General features: G+C 52.9%; 1 protein-coding gene across 13 annotated transcripts in view; it reads left to right on the top strand.

The window, feature by feature from the left end:
* The window catches only part of HDAC4 (histone deacetylase 4), a 290984-nt gene that overhangs the window by 98653 nt on the left and 172099 nt on the right, over nt 1–20232 (top strand). Inside the window, exon 1 of one of the 13 annotated variants that reach the window (XM_036857357.1) lies at nt 4521–4779. The exons of the other annotated variants lie outside the window; for them this stretch is intronic. The gene's annotated coding sequence lies outside the window, so the exon portion shown is untranslated. Of the gene's footprint in view, nt 1–4520; nt 4780–20232 lie in introns of those variants that run through there. 13 annotated transcript variants of the gene reach the window in all.

Raw genomic sequence — 20232 nt, 5'->3', positions numbered from 1 at the left:
AGGGAACTGAGTGTATGAAGCGGGCGTTCTCAGAGGCCGGGCAGAGCCGGCTCAGGGGTGGCAGTCCCGGGCCCCCCCTGGCGGGCTGGGTGACCTTGGGACGTCATTCCAGGTGCTCGTGGGCTCCTGTGTCCAGTGGGTGAAGACAGATGACGGTTCTGCCTCTTTCTTCTAGGGACTGTATTTATTTTCCTTGTCTGCCTGTGCTGGCTGAGGATCCCAGCTCAGCCTCAAACGGGAGCAGAAGCTGGGCTTCCTTCTGTTGTCCTTGACATTTAAAGGCAAGGCTTCTGACATTTCCCAACTTGAGCGCCGGTTGCCATAGGTTTTTGTAGATTTCCCTTTTCAGGATGGGTGACTGTGTTTCGGGAGCTCAGTGCTTTCACTGAACCCACTGTGATGATCGTACGGCTCCCCCTTTAATTTTTCAATGTGTTGAATTACACCTACAGATTTTTTACTGTCAAACGTCCCTTGACTTCTTGCAATATGTCCACCTTGATTTTGGTAAATACTGTTGTTTTCATACCTGGCTGCGTTAGGTTTAGTAGTACTTTAGGATTGTTTTCTGTGTTCTTGAGCTGTATTGGCTTGTAATTTTCCTTTTTCAATGTCAAATACTTTTTCATTCTCTGGAAGAGTTTGTATAAGGCTAGAACGAGTTATTCCTTGAAAGTTTAGAATAATTTATCTCAGAGTATTTGGGGCTCATGTTTTCTTGGTCGGTTGATTTTTACCTACTGGTTATACTATCTTGAATAGTTACTAGTAGTCTGAGTGCCTAATTCTTATAGTGTTAATTCGTTTTTTAGCAATTTGTCCATTTCATCGACATTTTCATGTTTATAGCCATGGAGTTTTTCAATGATATTTTCTTATCTTTTTGAATCTCTGCTGGATTTGTAGTTATGTACCCTTTTTCATTTCAAACATTATAGATCCTTCTTTTTGATTCATCTTTGTTAAATTTTTAAGAACCAACTTTTGACACTTCACTTGCTTAGCCGTTAGTAATAGGTTTTACCATTTCTGCTCTCCTCCTCCTCCTCCTTGCTCTGGGTATTGTCTGTGTTCCTTTTCTAACTTCTCCCGTTGAGTATGCAGCTCACTAATTCTCAGCCTTCCTCCTATGATAAGTCACACGTGTCCTTGAAATACAGCGTGATGTGCAGCCAACAGGTTTTGACACTTAGTGTTTTTATTTACATTTTGGTTTCTGATAGTCACAGTGATCGTATCCATCCTTGGTATGCTGTCGGGAGCAGGCACTCACCTCTGTGGTCTCCCTGCTAAACACACAGCCCCGGACCAATCAGGAGCACATCAGACAGTCCCAACGGAGGGAACATTCCACAAACTACCTGACCCGTACTCCTCCACTGCCAAGGTCATCAAAAACAAGGAACGTACTAGGAGCCATTACAGCCCAGAGGAGCCTGAGGGGAGGTGATGACTAAATGTCATTCGGGGTCCTGGGTGGGGTTCTGGGACCGCAAGAGGGCATTAGGGGAAAACCAAGGAAACCTGAGCGAAGTATGGACTTCACTTAATGATAACATATCCCTGTGGTTCATTAGTCATTACTAACACTGCGTCCGGGGAACCCAGGACCCTCAGGCCACGTCCACGGAGAGTGCACCCAGCTGCCCCCGGGGGGGGGTTCCTCATCTCCCATTCCCTGTCAGCTCCCTGAAGTCACCTTCAGGGTCCCCAGCCCCCTGACTACAGCGGCCCCCTCCTGGGGACTCCCTGCTGGTCCCCCTCCGTTGGTCTTCCCACGACGAGGAGGAGGGGAGAGTGGACGCCGAGAGGTGTTGGTATAGTGGGACAGTTCACACGAGTTTTGGTGTGCAGTTGCCGCCGGGCGATCGCGGCCGCACCGCGGCAGGGGCGTCCCGGTGGAGCCGCCGTCCCCAGCCCAGGTGTTCAGGCCACGAGTCCAGGAGACGCCTCTCGTCTTTCTCTTTCCCCGACCCCGAGGTGCACTTGGTGCCCCCTTCCTGGGGCTCCTCCTCCAGACTCTGCAGGCCCACCTGCTCCTCCGTCCCTTTCTCCCCGGGGTGGGGGGTGGCCAGGTGCTGCCCCTGCCGTCTCTCGAGAGCCGACTGCCCAGCACGGCCCTCGTAAAACTGAGATCACGGGACCTTGCGGCCAAGTGCACTGAGACACACAAACAGAGGTGCCCGGTGCTGAAGGCCACGCTTCCCGGTTATGGGGTGCATTGCTCTCTGACCCGCCCTCGCGTCCTCTGCGTGTATGGCAGACGCCCAGGTGTGGTCAGGCCCCTTCTCACGTGGCCTCGGTGACTTCCCGGCCGTCGCCCTGGCGAGGGCTGTCACTCCAGCCTGCCTGGCCCGCTCCAGCCACCAGGCTTCCTGCTGCTGGGGAACCAACCCAGCGCTCCTGGCCTCGGGGCCTTCTCCCCGGCTGCCTGGAACCCCTTCCCTCCTGACTTCAGGGACACCTGAGGACTCACCTGCATTCAGGTTTTAGCTTGAATCTCAGCTCCCAGGGACGCCTCCCTGGCCGCACCCCTATCTGCTCCCCTGCAGCCCGCTTCCCAGGGGCTCTCTGCCCCCTGTGATCATCTCGACTCATTCGTTCACCGTCAGGTTCCGGAGCGCGGGCTCCGGGCTGCGAGTGTCCCTTGCCCTCAGCTGCCGCCACTGGGCCTGCGTGCACGTGGACCACTCCCGTGGGTGAAAGCGTGCCTTTTTAAAACATTACACACACACACAGGGACAAAATTTGGAGGACTCGTGTAGTCACTGGTAACAGTGGGCACCTTGGGGGATGCCTCCTGGGTCACGCCCCCCCGCTTACGTTGCTGTGCGGCCGCCTTGTCGGGCCATTGTAGGTGGTGCCTGTGTCATGTATCACGTGCTGTCACCTCTCGGAGGGACCAGCGGGCTCGGCTTAGTGATGCTCACCCAGGCCGCTGCCCAGAAGCAGCTCTGTGCCCTTCCACATCCTGGGGACGTGGGACAAAGGCGTTTAGGGTCCAAGGCTGGCTTTCTTTGGCTGAGCGTCTCAGGAGGGCATGGCACGCTGGCCTCTGGCCTTTGTCCCAGCCTCGGGGGTTATTGGCATGATCACAAAGGAGAGGATGTAAAGTAAAAATTACCAGATGCTTTTTTTTTTTTTTTTTGGACCAACACGTTTTCCAGGGTTGACAAAGCAGAGCCGGCTGTGTCTCAGGTGTGTTAAGAACTTTCGTCATGGTGTGGCCAGTTCCTTAGCTGACAAGCCAGGAATCCCAGAGTTCTTGGAGACAAGGGTGCTTTGGGGAGAGGGTCCCAGGGTCCTCTCCCCTTTGGGTGCATGTAACAGTGAGCCACTCCTGAGTGGGGGCTGCCCACTCTCCACAGACCATCGTTAGTGGTTCTGGAACGTGGGGAGGGAAACTCAGAAGCACTGCACTCACAGCTTTTGGTTTCTTTGAAAACATTTGTAAACAGCCCTCCACAAAGTGTGGAGCAACGCTGCAAGAGCCCTCTTCCCCAGAGTGAATACCGCTGGTCAGTTACGCAGCCCGGCTCTGAGGGTGGAGACACACCTTCACTTCAGGGTCTTCCCATTTCTCCCCTGCAGCCCGGCTGCCTGGCCGATTTCAGGTCCTACGTGTCACCTGCTCGCAGGAAGCCTTTGTCAGGCACATGGGGGCTGCACTGGAGATTTGCTGCTTTTGCTGCTGCTGCTGCTGTTTCTTTTTCAGGCTCACTCCTCCCTGTGCTTGCCATGCCCCACCCTCTGGTTGGGCCATCTCCCTCTGTGCTCCATCTGGGGTAGGGGACTCCACTTTCTGCTGGAACAGTGAGCAGGACTGGCTTTGGAGTCAGCAAGACCAGGTCTGAACCCCAGCTTTGTTGCTTAGCTATATTGGGAGTATTACTTAGTTTCTCTGAGCCTCGACTTTCCTCATCTGTAAAATGGGTATAATAAGACCCACCTCGGACGTTTATTATGAGGATTAAGGGATTGAGTATAAGCTTGTAGCTTGGTGCCATGTAGACAGTCTGTTCACCGAATCATTAATAGTTCACTTTTTCAGTCACTGGGTATTTTCACCACCTCTGCAGGCACAGATCTCAGGCTTGGGCCTCGAAGGGGCAAGTCTCATGGGGGACTGCAAATCATGACTTTGTTTTTGCAAGTAAAGGCTATTTTTGAATGTGACAAGGTTCTGAGATCAGAGTCCTGTGATCTGGAGGAGAGCCCCAGTGCAGGTGGACCGCTGCTGTCGTGAAGGCACCTCTGGGCGTCTTTCCCTGCCTCGGAGGGCGTGTGGCCTCACACCTGCTCTGCCCTTCTTGTCGGGTTTCTGCAGTTGCCCCTGAATCATGGCCTTTTCTGTTTGAAGAGGAAGAATGCTGCCAAAGTGTTTGAGGAAGGGTCTAGAACCTTCTTAGAAGGTAAGTTGAAGCAAGCCTGGCGAGTTACTTTGATACGTGTTACAAGATATGTCTCTGTACTTAAGCATTTTTCTTTGCAAATTAGATTGTCAAGTGTTTTTTAAATGCTTCTGGTCGCAGAGACACCTCTTCTTGGGGACCCCCCCGCCTCCTTCCCTGCCAGGAGCTCACGCAGAGTTAACTGAGCCGTGCCCTTCCTGGCCCCTGGGCCTGACCCTCTCTTGCTGATCTGTTTTTTCTTTCTTTCCCATCTGTCGTGGAGGGTTTGAAGACGTAACGGTCTGCAGCCGGTGGTGAGCACACACTGATTTCTCAGAAACCCCGCAGCCTCCAGGTGGCCTCGGCCAGAGCGGAGTCGGGTGTGGAGGTGGGCCTGTTGGGAGAAGAGTTGTCTTATTTATTCTGCGTCCTCCAGACTGGAGAACCTGAGTGCTCGTGTTACTTCAGGCCGTCCTGGCCTGATGGCATCGCTGTGGGAAAACAGCGGGGCCTTCTGTCCGAGGACCCAGTGCTGGTGGGAGCAGGGTGCTCAGGCCGGGCTGGCTGCGTGCCCCTGGGGGTCTCTTAAGGTGCCCGAACAGGCCCAGTGGGCGAGTAGAAATGCCCCCAGAAACAGAGGTCCCTGCTTTGGAGCGTTTCATAAAATTTCATAAAGGATGTTAAGAAATTTGCCTTTGGATGTGTGATGGGAGTCGAGGTGGGTCACAGTTGTGCTGGAGATGTCAACGTTTCAGAGACCTTAAATGTGCTCTTTTCCGCTCGGCCTGCCCTCCGCCGAGGGTGTGGCCCCTGTGCCCACTTGGGTCGGACTGGAGGACCCCCCCCCCCGCCTACCTCCCCTCCCCGCATTGGTCCCACCCCTGTGTCTGTGGGAAGGCCGAAGGGGACAGGAAACAGGAAAGAAGTTGCGGTGCCCGTTCTCTGGGGGAGCTCGAACAGCCGAGATGCTGGAGGTGGGCTGTCAGCGGCTGGAGCTTGGCTGTCCGCTAACCACGCAGAGGAAGTTCTGTGCGATTTCTTCTGTTTCTCCTCCAGCAATCGTGCAGCCCCTGCTGTGCCTGGACAGGGGCAGCATGGCGACACCAAGGTGGCGGCACCCGGGCCCTGCTTTCACGGGGCCCCGAACAGCGAGGAAGCAGGATGGCCGAGAATGCCGTCAGTGCAGAGTCCCGTGCGTCTGCAGGGGCAGACGGGGGCCCCGGGGCCGGGGCTTGCTGCCTACAGGCCGCAGAGAAGCAGGAGGGCACCGCAGAGCTGACTCCTGAACGTGTCCCCAAGTGCCAGCGGGGCGTGTGTGCAGGGGTTCGGGTCAGGGTTGGGGTGTCCTGTGAGCTGGTGAAAGAACTTGCGAGAGTGGAGACGGCCCTCAGTCCCGACCGTGCACTGATGGTTTCGGGCCCCAGGCCCGCTCTGCCCTTCCCAGGCTTTGCTCCTCAGTTCCCTTCTGCAGCAGGACCGTGTCCGTGGAGCGGCCTCACTTCCAGCTGGAGGGCCTTCTCTCTCCATCAGTCATGAATCAGTTTGGGGGAGGCGCCCATGGCCTTGTGGGGGCCACCAGGGCCTCTGAGATGGCAGTGCCTATCGGACGTGCAGAACCCTCGGGCTGCCTTTCCCTCCTGGTCCTGCTGCACTAGAGACCTGGGGTCCAGGTGGGCAGAGCTGTGATCTGACAGCCCTGCCCCAGAGACAGAGGGGAGAGGATGCAGGAAGCAGGGCAGACCCGGGCAGTACAGCTGACTTGGTTTCCTTTGCTAACAGACATTTTTCACGCCTTCTCCTCCTCTTCCGGGCCCCCCTCAGTGCTGCGGGTCAGGCCTCCCCGTCTACATGGGACCAGCGCAGCCTCTGCCCCCTGGTCTGCCGTCTCCGGCGTTCTCTGCGTTGCCACCAGCGTGATCTTCCCAGCATCGGGTTGGGTGGCTTCCTGTGTTGGGTCCGTCCCTGGTTCTCCCCACCTGCGGAGGAGGGCATCCAGGGTCCCTCATGACCGCGTGTGGCCCTCCCGCCCCGTCTACCACCCTGACACCCTGCGGGGCCCCCATTGCCGTTCTATGAGCCTCTCGCACGTGCCGCTCCATCTGCCCGGAAGGAGCTTGCCCGCCTGTCACCTGGCAGGTTCCTGCTCATCCGTCAAGCCTCCTCTCCTCTGGGACGTTTCCCAACCAAGGCAGGCAGCGGCGGCTGCGTCTTCCCCGCCCCTTATGTAGCCCCTCGGGGTAGCCCTTGGCATCTCGGGGGGCATTTCTGGGGCCCCCATCTCTTCACCTCACTGAGCTTCTGGAAGACAGAGTCCTGGCTTTCCATGTCGCCTCCTCACCCTCCCAGGTGCGTGTGGCACCCATGGCGCTGGGAAGTGGGACCAGGGGCTGCAGGTACCGGGGAGCCTGGGACTGGAGCTGGCGTAGAAGGGCACCAGTGCCCCGCACAGGGGCACACATGTGCAGCCGGGCAGGCCCGGGCCTGGTGGTCGCTGACCCGCCGCGTGCCTCCCCCCCTCCCGTCCCCCCTGCCCTGCTGTCCGCTGCAGGGGCAGAGGCTGGCGATTCTTCCTCTGTGCTCCACGCGGCCGCCCTGTCACACTCTCAGAAGCCGAGTGCACGCATCCATGTGGAAGTTCAAACCGGCAGCACCTCCTGGACCGGGACGTCTCTCAGTGACTCAGCAGGTTCGTGTGCCTGCCGCGTCTGTGTGCGCCCGGGGCTCGGACAGTTATGAATCACCCACTTGCCTCTTGATTTGCGTCAATCAAACCACATGTGAAGAAAGCAGCAGCGAGCGAGGCTTTGCTGGCAGCTGGGCATCCAGCGCGGGGACACTGGCCAGGGACAGCCTCAGGGGGCCGCCCGCCCCAGCCCTGTGGTCACCGCCCCCCCCCCCCCCCCCCCCCCCGCCCCGGCCCCTTCCCCGCAGTGGTGATCGGGTTGTCTCTGCTCTTTGCTGGTTTCCTCCTGGTGATCCTGCGGCCGCGGGAGAGGGTCACGGTTCCGGGAATGTTGACAGTTCCAGGGAGAGCCACGGCCTCTTCTTTGTCACAGAATGATTTTAGAACGCGGCTCTTTGAAAAGATTCCTCGTAAGAAAGGCTTAATTAAAAAGAGCTGTCGTATGTATAACTGGATCACTTTGCTGTATACCTGAAACTAACACGCCATAGTAAATCAACTATACTCCAACATAAAATAAAAATTTAAAAAAAAAAAAAAAAAGGGCTGTGACTGCTTCCCGCCCTTGATGCACCTGGTGGAGGGACTCTTCCAGAGCGGGGAGGGGCAGGGCCCCAAGGCCCTGGGAGACCGTGGGACAGCAGGGAGCTTTGGTCTGCGCCTTGGGGACTCTGAACCTTGCTGAGCAGCCCCTGGGTGGAGGTCTGCCCTCGTGGAGTCGCCCAGCAGCTGGGTGTCCTGTGCCCACAAGGAAGCCCTGTGACCCAGGGCCCACTGGGGCGAGGCCCATGGCATCACCGGTTTCCTGGCTTGGCTCAGTGAGTTTTGTTTGAAGTAGGCACGTGAGGTTTTCATTTTTACTGTAAAGGTTACTGTTATTATTCTTGTAGTTTAAACTAGCTGATGTCCTCGTTCCTGGCTACTCCCAGCTTGAGTTGCATCTTGGGAGCACATGCCCTGCCCTGCTTCCCAGCATGGCCTCGCCCAGCGAATCCTGTCTCTCTGCCCTTAGAGGGAGGTGGGGGCCCCGGCCATGAGGAGCTGACCCTGGGTTCTGCCCCCTTTGGCAGCGACTGGAAATGTGCTCAGGTGTGACGGCTCCAGGGAAGGAGAGGGACGGGAGTGCTCCCGAGGGCGGCATCTTCTGAAGTTTCTCTCTGGACCCGCTTAGAGAGGGTGACCTTCCCATACCCGGAGCTCAGGTTTGCATCTGCAGGAACCTGCCAACAGCCAATCAGCAATGGCCAGGAAGCAGAGCAGAGGAGCCCCTGAGTCCAAATCCAGCCCTTCCATCAGGCATCTTCCTGCTTGTTTATTATGTAAACTTTCCAACATTTACGAAAGTAAAAGAAAACAGAGCCGTGAATGACCAGGTGGCCACCCCACGTCTCCACAGCCACCGGCCAGGGCCAGTCTTGCTCGTGTGTGGCCTGTCTCCCTCCCCCGGCTGTCATTCGTATGTCTTAGAAGATTAGGACGCTTTATGACATGTAACCCTCGTACCATTATCTCAGCTGAAACATTGATGCTTTAATGCTGTCAAATAGTCACTGTTTAAAATCCCTAATTGTCTCAGAAGACTTTTTTCCTGGTTGTTGTTCAGTTAAGTGTTAACTGAGGTCCACCTGTGGTCTCTCTCCCTCTCTCTTTTTCCTTGAAGTTTATTCGTTGAAGAACCTGGCTGGTTGTCATGTTGAGTGTCCAGGTGGGACGTCACTGCTTGTGCCCTGTGGTGCCCACAGCGTGTCCCTGTCCCTCTGTTTCTGGCAGCTCAGGGGTCCAGTCTGGAGGCCGGAACAGGCAGGAGGGGTGGGGGCCCCCGGGGGACCTGGGAGGCTCAGGAAGCTCCGGGGGCCTGGGCTCAGCCAGCCTCTCCATCCAGCGCCGGGCAGGCCTCCTGGCACGGGGAGACCGAGGCCGGAGCCGCAGTTGGGGTCCTGGGCCTCTGGGTGAACTGTGATAAAAGGGAAGGGCTCCTGGGGCGGAAGGACAAAGGACGGGGCTTTTGTCCTCGTGACTAACAAGGACAGGGAGGGGGAGACATTGACTGACTTACTGATGTTTGGTCACAGCTCTGTTGAGCTGAGTTCACGCAGTTTTCAGTGTGTCCACGGGGCCGTGCAGCCACCAGCACAGCCGTGGTAGATCCTACTGCCCGTGAGCAGTCTCTCCCCTTTCCTCCCGACCCCTCGCCAGCCCTGGGCAACCATCAGTCTACTTTCCGTCTCTACTCATGTGTCTGTGCTGGGCATTTCCTTTAACTGGACTGATACAGTGTGCGGTCTTTCTGTGTCTGACTTCTTTCATTAGCGTGTTTCAGGTCGGTCCCCCACGCTGTAGCCTGTATCACTTCTCATCCCTTTCCGTTGCTCTAGGTGTGGATAGACCACATTTTGCTAGTTTGATCATCTGTTGATGGGCATTTGTTTCTACATTTTGGCTGTTATGAATAATTGTTGTGAACGTTCTTGTACAGGTGTTTGCATGGATATATGTTATCCTTTGTCATGGGTATATGCCTAGGAGTGGAATTGCTGGATCAGGTGATAACTTTATGTTTAACTGTTTGGGGCGCTGCAGACTGTTTCCCACCACTTTCCACTCCCATCAGCCGTGTGAGGGCTTTGATTGCCTCACATCCCGACCAACCCTGATTGTTGTCTGACTTTCTGACTCTAGTCATCCTACTGGGTGTGAGATGGTATCTCATTGTAGTTTTGATGTGAGTTTCTCTGGTGACTAATGATGTTGAGTATTTTTTCATGGGCTTATTGGCCATTTCTATATCCTCCTTGGAGAAATGTCTATTCCAATTCTTTGCCAGTTTTTTAAATTGGGCTTTTTATTGTTGAGAGGTAAGGGTTTTTTATATATTCTAGATATATACATCTAGAATATATAAACTCCTTTATCAGATAAATGATTTGCAAATATTCTGGTCCCTTCTGTGGGTTGTTTTTTCATTTTCTGGATGCACAAGTTTTGAAGCACAAGGCTTTAATTTCAATGAGGTCCAGTTTATTTTTTCTTTGTTGCTTGTGTTTTTGGTGTCATATCAAAGCTGTTTATTGTTGTCGAATCGGATAGACAGTGATGGTGTGTGCCCCCTCTTAGGGCTCCTGACTTTCTGCTTGTGTCACACGTAAATGCTAAAAGGCTTCTCCGGCTGTTATGAGAGATGCTTTTTTCATTGCCTTGCTAGGTTCTGCTGCGTTCTAACCATGATTCTCCTTTCCCACAGTTGTTTTTAATTGAATGTCCATGGGAAAATGGCCAAGTAAATTGAAGTTTCACAGAGAGAACCGAGTTTCTTTGCTGATTTTTTTCAACCGTGGTTTTTCATCGTTACTGTGAGCAGTTGGTTGGAATTTGGCATCAGCTGTGAATTTTCATTGAGATCAGCATTGCTGGTCTTGCTGAATATCCCAGCATTAGAGAGGTTCCTTCTCTGCCCACACAAAAATTCCAAAGCATTCTGAAGGCCCTGTGTTCTGTACAGATGGCTACTTCCCCCGGTTGGAAGTTTAATTGTGGGGCACAGAGCCGTCGGAGCTCCACACGGGGAGACGGGCATCCTGAGAGGCGAGGCTGGGAGCAGGGGCTCTGACCTGCCTGGGGGGTGCACACCTGGCCCCCAGTCACTCGTTGTCACCAGCCTTGGCCACCCAGGCTTCATGTCTGTAAAACGGGGGTGACGGCAGCCTCTGCCTGAGAGTCAGGAGGACTCGCTGTCGGGGATGGAAGCTGTTGGCCTTGTGAACAGTCACCCCAAAAAGGGGGCGTTTTCTGAACCGCTGTTCAATCCTGTTGGGTATTACGGGCCACTCGGAAAGTGACAATGTTTGACAGCAGCTTGTGAAATGTGGATAACGTCCGAATTGTCTGCTGCTTCTCTGACCATCTGAAAACAAAACATACTAAACATCAACTTTTTACTACGTTAAATTCTGAATCTTTCATTTCCTTCAGGTACAGTTTGATGAGAAGGTAGAGAGCTATGTGTCTTCGTCGGGTAAAGCCAGTCCTTTGATTCGCGAGACTTTTTTTGAGCGACGTAGCTAATTAGGGTCTACTTAGTATTAATCCAAAAATTCACCATGTTTCACGGGGAGGAAGGGTCCCTTTGCATTTTCCTTGCCAAAAGCTAGCCTACCAGTATGTAATTTACTCTATACTTAGCTTTTCCAAGGTCTGTGTGTGTGTTGGTCTGAACTACAAGCCGCTTAAATGTGTCTGGACAGCTCACAAGCAATATTCACGTCCACGATAATCTGTCAGCCGGCTGGCTAACTTCTTCGTATTAAGTCTTAGTGATTTAAAATAAACAGATGGTTCTCTATTTGCATGCATAATACATTATAAAAATTTTGAGTATAAGTGGAACTTACTTGTTTGGGACAGGGAGCTTGGTTCAATTCCCAGGAGTATTATCAAATCCCTAATTAAGGTGTAAATGTTTAGTTTCTTAGCCTCCAACAACTTAGTACTTAATCTCAACTCTCGTTTTCAGCGATTCTCCTTCTTTTCTTTATCTCTACACTCCGCTGTTTCGCTGCAGTATTTTCCGAGTTTTTGCATGTCGTCAGCTCACCCTTCCCTTTCCAGTGGGACACACGGAGGACAACTGCCCTGTCCCCTTGAGGCTACTGATGGTCCCTTTGACTTGCTGAGAATTTCCCTCCCTCTCCCCACTGTGCTGTCGTCAGCACCCGTGCATTTCCGCTTCGATTCTCCATTTGTTTTCACACATACTGACGTGGGACAGGCAGCCAAGTGTTGGCATGGGTGCCCTGGTGAGGCTGCGTCACAGCCGATGGTGCCACCTCCGGGACCAGGTTCCTCGCTGGTTGCCCTGGGGGTGTGCGGGCTCCTGGAAGGCAGTGTGACTGTGGCCTCCAGGGCCGCCTTAGGGAACGGGCTCTTTTCTTGGAGTCACTTGTTTGTGTTTTGTGTCAGGGCCTCGTTTCAGGGGAGAGGGCAGGTCGGGGGAGCATGTGTTCAGGAAGCCTCGGCCAGTCCTGCTTCCCCATCCAGGGGCCGAGCCCGTGGCCGCTGGCTCCTCCTCGCACGTGGCGTGGGGACAGCGCGCTGTCGCGGTGACCGCGTGCTTGTCCCCAGGTGTCCCTGCTCAGAGTCGTCTTCCTGCGTCGCCCGTCCGCAGTCCCGTGGCCCGTCTTCTGCGCACGTCGTCGGGTGGCAGGGCTGGAGGGCATCACAGCGGCCGAGCCACGGGAGAGACCGTCTCCCTCCTGAGCCAGCGGGAGGGCGTCGTCCTGCTGTCACCAGCCCAAGCATCCCGGGCCTGGAGGCCGCCCGGCCCTGGGAGGGCACGTGGACGCCGCCCGCGGCTGCCGGCCGTGTCGGCGTCCGTCTGCTGGCCCGGATGGGCGGTGAGGGTGCGTGGATGCCTTTCATCTGTTCCTGAGTTGAGTGTTGGCGTGCACGTCGGGGGTGTTTTCTGATTGACGTTTTCCACAGGCAGCGGCTTAGGGCGGAGTTGCTTTAAGCTCGGCCGTGGAGGTGGCTGGCCCTCAGCTCCCCTGAGCCAGCCCCTTCCTTCCCTCCCTCCTTCCCAGCTGCAGAGCCCGCGTCCGCCTGCTCTGTCCTTGGGGGCTGCTGCAGCGGTCCTGGGCCTTCCCCCGCTCGGCCCCTTGGCCCCAAGCCTGTCAGGGCCCCGGTGCCCTGGGGTCCCCACTGGCCTCTGCACGAAGCCGGACGCTTGTCTCCTCCCAGAGCCTCTCATTTTCCCCACTTTTGTCTGATCTGCTCTTGGCTGATGCGGATGAAAAAGCAAAGAGAAGTTCCGCTGTCCTGCCCTGGGTGATGTGCTTTCCTGGGAAATCTTGTTCCCTTTTCTGTCGCAGCCTCAAGAGGGGCCTTGCCTCTGTCAGGACGCTGGGGGGTCAGCTGGCCACCCCGTCCCCACTGGGGACCCCTGCCTTCCCAAGGCCTCCAGGTGCTTCTTGATGACAGGGGCGGGGCCGTACCCCACGTTGATCCCGGATAAGGCGTGTTTGTTTGTAGAACGCTTGGTAAAAGTAAACACGGATGAAGTATTTTGATTCCTCTTTGTGATAAGTCAGACTCGGGGAGAGAAACGTGTTCACTTGTCTGAGGAGTATCTTCGTTCCTGACGTGCAGCGTGCTGACTCAACATCTTTTCAAAATCACACTTAGCCCGAGAAATTCTAAACCCCTTCCAGTCTCTGTGACCTCTTGGCTTGTCTGCAGGCCCTTTGCCCGTCCCCGAGAGGCGCAGGCCCGCGGTGGGCAGTCAGCAGGCTGGCCTGGCGACCTCCACCCGGCGCCTGTTCGCGCCTCGAAAGGAGAGGGAACGAGTGAAAAGTTAGGTAAATGTAAAAACGACAATCAAATAGATATTTCCTGATTACTTTGATAAACCTTTGAATTTAATTAGACAGGAGTTAGAGAAAATGCTGATTTATGTACAGAATTCAAGTAAAGCTTGTAGTTTGGTGTACAGTTTTTTAAAATGTTTGATGATCTTTGTCTTTTTAGGAAAACATCTTTATTCTTAGGTGAGATGGCATTTGAAAGACTACGCGTTAGGAATATGGGGAGTTACTGTCTAAAAATCAAGAAGCTGGAAACAATGAGTAGCAGCAGACTTTGTGTGGAAAAGTGACCAGCTGACCTAGAGCGGTCCCTGGTCCTTGGCGAGGACAGTGCAGGAGGCCTGTGTGCAGAGGCAGAGGCTCCGGGGAGGGGCCGCCGTCTGCTTCCTCCGCAGGATCTCATCCCTGTAGCCCTGCAGCAACCACATGGAGGCGGAGGGCTGCTCGTGCGCAGGCCCTTTCGTGTGAGAGCCCTCATGGTCCACTTGGCCACTCACACCCTTCCCGCACTCCTCCTAAGGAAGTGAGTGCTACGGAGCTGCGGTTTGACATTTCCGGCTTGCGGTTAGTTTTGTGAGTATACGACTCTCTCTATAGCTGCTGTCGTGTGTGGAACCCTTCCGGGAACAGTTAGAGATTGTAGCTGCCTCCATGGCATCCTGAGGGGTCAGGAAGTCTCTGCTACCTGCTGTGCTGTGGAACCCTGGGCGGCGCTGGGCTGGGACACGGCCTGGTGCCCCTGGTGGAGCCATCGGGCCCTGGTGCACCGCAGACTTGATCAGCTTCCCTGTGAGGGTTCAGCTCCGACCTGGAGGGGGTCTGCGTGCCTCCAGTGAGAGAGGGACAACTTGTCCAGATGGGGACAAAGACCCAGAAGCAGGTGGCTGCCCAGTCAGCACTCACTCGTCCCCACTAGGGCTGCCCTTGCTGTACCCTGAAGGCGCCCGGGAGAGCAGAGCTGCTTGGCTGGCTTTGTGGAAAGCCTTTGAGGGCTGGGGGCAAACAGTGGGGTTTTTGTTTTTGGAAGGCCTGTTTCTGAGCGTGAAGCGTGAGCCCTTGGCTTCTTGGGAGGAGTGATTTTTTTTTTTTTTTTGAAGCCACACCCATTGTTGGTCTCAGAGTGATTTCCTGATAAGAAAGTCTGTTGTATTTGCTGAGAAATCACAAGTTTGAAAAGGAAGCATTTCACGGTTCCTTTTATGAAGGAGCATTTTTAGAAGCTGTGATTTTTTTTTTTCTGAGAGGCGTGCTTGACCCTGGGGGCCAGCACACTTTGTGCGGAGGACCTCTTGTCACCTAGGGTCAGGTGGCTGTGTGCTAGTGCACAGGCTGACCTGGGACAGTGGCGTCCTTTCCTTGGGTGATGCAGGCAGGGGGTCCGGGGGGCCCAGGACTCACTCCCAGCCCTTGGCTTCCGTGGGGCCTTGGCTGCCAGGCCCCAGCCCTGCCCACCTCTGTGGCCTGTGCCTTAGCGCCCATATTTGGCCTCTGGCCTGCTGTGTGGTAGCAGAGGGCTTCTCTGAACCTGGAAAGTTCTGAGGAAGCTTCCAGCTTGTGGGCAAAAGAAAAACAAGTTGCCGCAATCAACATGGGGGTGTCCCAATCAGTGTCACGTCTGTAGGAAGTAAGGAAGGGGGAGGTATGGCCACAGCCCCCCACCAAGGGTGACGGGCAGTCCCTGGGTCCCCACTTGGACCTGCAGCACGGAACAGCCCTCTTAGGAGAGAGATCCTGCCAGGCCTGGGAACTGTGCCCCCTCTCTTCTGGGGGGTGAACGGGGACAGAGGTGCTTACAAAGGGACCCAAGGGTCCCACTGAGAAGTGCTGATTGAGTCTCACAGCTGTGGCACCAGCGCCCTCCTGCTCCTCTGCAGGCTGGGGTGGGTGTGTAAGAACAGCGCTGGGCAAAGGTCCTCTGTTGACTGAGTGGGATAGAGCCTTTGTCCAGCCGCGGGGCGTGTTCTTGGTGAGTCACGTGTGCTTGGCCGCCCCGTGGTGCAGTGGACACCATGTTTCTTTTTCCAGGATAGACCACCGCGTCTGCTGAGTGACTTGCACGAGGACTCCTGCATTAGCACTGTCCTTGCAGACACTGGAAAGCCAACCCACGGAAACCCATCGTCTGCCCCCACACCCTCTCAGCACCCTCGTAAATGTAAATCGCATTTGGAAACGCCTCTGCTTACATTTAAAACCAAAGCCTGATTTAACCTGCGCGATGCTCCAGAGTTCTGGCTGGATGGGTGGAGGTGACTGCGCTGAGGAACCGCTTCCTTTCCCCAGCGTTCCGGAGCGCTTGAGGGAGCGCCGGCGGGCGGGTGGGCTTCGGGAGGATGGGCGCCAGGAGGGACCTCAGGCCAGGCTGAGTTGACGCCCTCCTCCCACCCCCAGCTTCCCTGTTTGGATCGGTGAAGTGAACCGCTCTTCCTCGCCAGGGCCGTGTCCCCTCACCTGCCCTTCATCCAGCCCCCCTCGGGGGCCCTGGGCAGCCACGGTAGATTGGGTGGCCCGGAGGTGATGCCCAGCTGAGCACTGGGTGACCCAGGCAGGTAGCAGCTCGTGGTTCCTGTCCCAGGGACAGAGCACGTGCAGTGCCCACCTCCTCTCCTCCCCCGCCTCTGGTAAATCCCTTCGCAGGCGGGTGACGCCATCCAAGGCCCTCCGGACCCTGCTGGCCCCGTGTGTCCTTCGAGAACGTGCCCTCGGCAGTTCCTCGTGAGCTGTGTGGATGGGGCCTTCCTCCCCTTGCTCCCGTCCGCCAGCTCCCCCGTCCTCCTGCAGTGGCTCCACCAGGCCCAGCAGGACACTGGCATGGCAGTGCCAAGAGCCACCCTGCCTGGGGAGCTCCCTGCTCTGCACCGTGGCCTGTGCTGCACAGAGCGGGCAGTAAGCTTGGCGGGCTGAGTGGTGGGCCTGGCATTCCATCAAGCGGGCATCAGGCCCCCGTGTCGTTGGAGCAGCTCTGAGTTCTGGGCGCAGAGGCTGGAGCCCAGACAGTGGACAGACGCTGCAGAAATGTAGCATTTTTCTATGTTGGATACGGATTCCCGCAGTGACTCTGGCAGTGTGTGCCAGGCGGTCTGTCTGCAGGGCGAGTTCTCAATCCTTCAGGCTCAGGTGTCTTCACCTAAGCCCCTCCCAGGCCTTGGCTTCCCTGGGGGCTTCCGTGTGGCCTTTCGTGGGGCACAGAGGCTCCCGGAGCATCTCAGGAGTGGGTGTCCTGACTGACCTGCACTGAGGGAGCCCCTGCTGGGCTGGACACTCCCGCTCGCCCAAGACACCAGCCCACCCAAGGGATGCTGGGCCGGTTCTGGAAACGGTCCAGTTGCCTTAGTGTGTGAGGGCAGGCCCCAGAGTCTTCCTCCTGCACGTGAGGACTGGGGGTGTTCTCGTGTGGTCCCTGCATGCCGCCTGGGCCTGGCCGCACCTCTGCTGGACCTCGGGACCTGGGCTGCACCTGGAAATGTACGTACCGTGGGTCGTGGTCAAAGGGTGTTCAAGCTGTTGTTTTAGAAAGATTACACTGGCAAGAGTGTCTTAAATGGATTAGGAGGAGGGAAGGATTCAGGCGAGGCCAGGCAGGGGCCTGGGGGGATCGTGGTAAATGTCCGAGCAAGGAGGCCCAGAACCAGAGGAGTGACCCGTCCCCTAGGTCTCCCGTGTCCTTCAGCCTTGTTTCCTTATTTTGTACACAGAGGTCATCCACAACTTTTGTTAGATTTATTCCTAGCTAGTGGATGCTATTATATTGGTATCTATTAGTAAATTTTATTTTCTATTTTTATGCAGAAATAAAAGATTTTTGTATATTGACCTTTGACTGACCTTGTTGAATTCTAGTACCATCTGTAAATCCTTTGGAATTTTCTACATGCTGATTGCAAACCGTGGCAGTTTTGTTTTTCCTTTCCACTTCTTATGTCTTTCATTTCTTTTTCCTGCCGCAGTGCATTGGCCTGGAGCGTTGGTACTGCTTGAATGGTGGTTGTCCTCTGGTTCTAGACCTCAAAGGAAAACTTCCCTCGTGTCACAGTTGACATGATATTGGCTGTAGCTCTTCTCCTTGTTTTTTTCCTAAGGACCCATTATCAAATCAACGTTGTGCTTTCTGTTCCTAGTCTCCTGTGAGGGTTTTTTTTTCCCCCCATGAATGTATGTTGAATTTTATCGAATGCTTCTTTTCTCTCTGTTGAGGTGATATAAATTTTCTTCTTTATTTTGTCAATGTGGTTAATTATAGTAATTTTTAAAAATTAAACCAACCCTTCATTTCCGAACTGAATTCACATTGACCAAAATGTAGTCTCCTTTCTATACTGCATCTTTTAGTGTATTAGTTTGCTAGTATTTTATGATTTTTGCTTTTGTGTTAATGAATAAGTTTAACTTGTAATATTTTTCTTGTCAGGTTTTGATATCAAGGTAATGCTGTCTCATGAAAAAAGTTGAGAATTGTTTCCTGTCTTTATTTCCTCTAAATGGCTCTAAGATTGGAAGTATTTCTTAATTGAAAGCTTGATAGAATTTTTGGGTGAAGTCATCTCTGTCTGGAGTTTTCTTTGTGGGGCAGTTTTAAATTACAGATTATATTTCTTTAAAAGAAATTGGACTATTCAGGTCTTCTATTTCTTCGGATGTCAGTTTTGGTAAGTTGTGTTTTTCAAGCAATTTTTAATTTTAATCAATATTTGCATAAAAATTTTTATAAGATCCGCCTGTTAACCTTTTTAATATCTGTAGGAGGTATAGCAGAGTTTCTTCGTCTTGGCACTGTTGTCATTTGGGGCAGTTAATTCTTTGTTTGGAGGTGCTGTCCTGTACATTATAGGATATTTAGCAGCAAGTCTGGAATCTACCCACTAGATGCCAGTAGAATTCCCCTTTCCCGGTTGTGACAATAAAAATCTTTTCTTTTTATCATTCTCACTAGAGATCTTTCTATTCTATTAGTCTTTTTAAAGTACCAATTTTTTGTTTTGTTAATCTTAAGGGTTTGTATCTCTTTTCTATTTCATTAATTTTTGCTCTTTATTATTTCCTTTCACTTTCCTTGAGTTTGATTTGCTGTTCGTTCATAAACCCTTGGATGGGCCCTAACACAGGCATTTTAAGGCAGTTTTCCTCTCTGCACAGCTTCAGTTTTTCTGGTTGTCGTCTGTGTTGAAACTTGGTCAAATGACCTATTTCACCTTATCTTGCAACTTGTGTTTTTTGGAGAAAGCATGTGTATCCATCAAATATTGATGCTCAGAGTGTATTTTGTCAAAAACAGATCTCTTCCTATATGAATTAGAGGCAGGCATGAATAGCAGAAGATGTTTAGCGGTGTATCTGGGGAAATTAGTCAATTTGAAATGTAATTAATAACTAAGTTAATTAGTAAAGGGATTGTTAGGAGGTTTAGAGTTATCTGTCCAAAGAGGTATTTTGGAGTTTTAATGGCAAGTTTATGTGAGAACAGATGTTTATTTTGAGGGGCATCTGAAGGTATCAAGGCTCTCCCCCTTCTTCCACAGCCCATTCCATGAAGATATTGGTCTAATGGATCTGATTGGTAATATATCTGCATTCCATACAAATGGATGGTAAAAATTAGTGTTATTAATGTTTGAGGTCACACTCTTTCCAGGTGCTGTTGGTTGGGTAGAGATCTGGAAGTTGAATATATTTGAAATCTGAAGGATCTCAGGTCAGTTTTTTCATATTATCTGTTTCCTCATTTATAGCATGATTCATCCACACACCCATCCACTCACCCATCCATCCGGTCTCTACCCGTACTGAACTGGTCATTGTTTTAGGGTCATGGATTAAAAAAAAAAACAACTGTCAACTTTTCATCCCTATTAGGAGCTCTTGATTTTGTGGCAGAGGCAGAAAATTAATCCAGTGCTGTTAGGATGGCCATGTTGGCAAGGAGCCTGCCGCATCACCACCCTCATTGCATGAGGAGAATGCAGCGGGTAAGGTCAGCGCTTTCCGCGGAGGCCAGCCTTCGTTCTGGGTTGGCTGCTCTGATGGCAGCCTTATGCCACCCAGTTGTTCCTTTCCAACATGTGCTGGTCTTCTGAGTATATTTTCCCAAAAAAAGGAATTTATCAAAGGCAATTCTAATTTTTTCCTTAGTCAAAACTATTAAAAAGGAAAATCCCACCCACAAAGCCAAACCGTTCCAGAAGTAAATTCCGGAATTCATTCTTGGATTTGTTTCTCTCTTGCCTTAAAAGTGAAGGTGTCTCCTCAGGATCCGCACCACACTTGCTTGCTTTCTGCACTCTTCAGTACACTTTCTTTTGTGACGAAATCTGTTTCAAACTCTAAGAAAACAGCTGGAACACACTTGAGTCGCTCAGCACAAACTACAAAGCGATGCCATTGACTGTGCAAAACAGATGCTGTTTGCATTCAAATAAAAGACAAACATAATATTTGCATTAATAGAGAGCCTTTGCAAAAGTATTTGCATAAAGTGGTTTATCCTTTTGCAAGAGCTGGCTACTTTTTACTAATTTCTGAGTATTGCAAAGGATAAGCAATCTTTTGCTGATTATGTCTCACAAAGAGTTGCTTTTGCACAAGTGTAGCTGATTTCAGAGAAGGGCTCTCCAATATGCAAATATGGTGTCAAGTGGAACACTGCATTGATTGCTGTCAGTCATATTCTTGGTAGCTTTTTGTGTTTAAAGTCGGATTGATGAGCTATTACCTTGTTCTCAGTGCTACTGAACTGCTTCTGCAAATAGTTTTGTAAAGAGTTACTCAAACTGGGCCTTATTTCACTGGTTGCCGCCTCTTTGTAATG

This window comes from Balaenoptera musculus, chromosome 7 (genome assembly GCF_009873245.2).
Source record: "Balaenoptera musculus isolate JJ_BM4_2016_0621 chromosome 7, mBalMus1.pri.v3, whole genome shotgun sequence".
Lineage (NCBI taxonomy): Eukaryota > Metazoa > Chordata > Mammalia > Artiodactyla > Balaenopteridae > Balaenoptera > Balaenoptera musculus.
Note: the sequence above shows the minus strand (reverse complement) of the source record. Positions and strands in the feature narration are given on the sequence as shown.